We start from the raw sequence: 909 nt of genomic DNA on the forward strand, positions 1-909 counted from the left end.
AATAAAACCCTTCTCTACAGTTTGACTTTTCCCTCCCTGAATTCTCTCCAGGCCTATTTTTAGCGAGCCCAGCTGCAGGGGTTGGTGCTCCACATGGAGATAATCTGAAAAGCCAAACCTCCCCCTGTCCCTGGCACAGACAGACAGGGCAGCCCTGCACAGAGCCACCGTTCTGCATCAAAGGGGGGCAGGAAAGCAGAGCTTTGTTCCTTCAGAGCATGGAAATAACGAGCACTCTGTCCCAGACAGGGCCAGAAGGTGCACAGAGGTTTTTAATTCCCAGCTCTCCAAGGAGGGATTCTCCCCCAGGTGGATGCAGCAGGAGCAGGGAGAGGAGGTTGCAATATTCACACACAGACCCTTCCTGGCTCCACCTGAGCTTCACCAGTTGCCAGGCAACAGCCACAAGGGTATTTTCCCCCATATATTAGAAAATGAACAAGATTTAGGTGGAGTTTAGTGTCTGTATGAGGTACAGGCTCAGATTGCAGGCAAGCAGGGAGCTGGGCAGGGCAGGGAGCAGAACCTGGAACCCCAAGGGAAGCCCTGGCAGCATCTCTCCTCAAATAAACAAATTTTTGGTGAAATAGGGTCACATCATCCTCACAAGCCTCCCCTTCCCCTGAACAGGAATTTTTGGGGGAGTGGCAAAGTGCAGGCTTTGAATTTTAGGAGGGGAAAAATCTCTCATGGTGTAACTCAATGGCAATGAGGGAACATTGAGAGTCTAGTGAGAGTTAGGAAATCTTTGTATCACAACTTGACAGCTCCTATGTGATGCTTTTTCACTGCTGGTTGTCTTAGTATTGAAAGCTATGAAAAATATTTATTTTTAAATCAAAGACCTTACACTATTACACCAATTTATTTGTACCAAAAACAAGTTAATCAGTTATTTCCTCACAACAG

This window comes from Lichenostomus cassidix, chromosome 18, assembly GCF_008360975.1.
Source record: "Lichenostomus cassidix isolate B80296 chromosome 18, HeHo_3.0, whole genome shotgun sequence".
Classification (NCBI taxonomy): Eukaryota; Metazoa; Chordata; class Aves; order Passeriformes; family Meliphagidae; genus Lichenostomus; species Lichenostomus cassidix.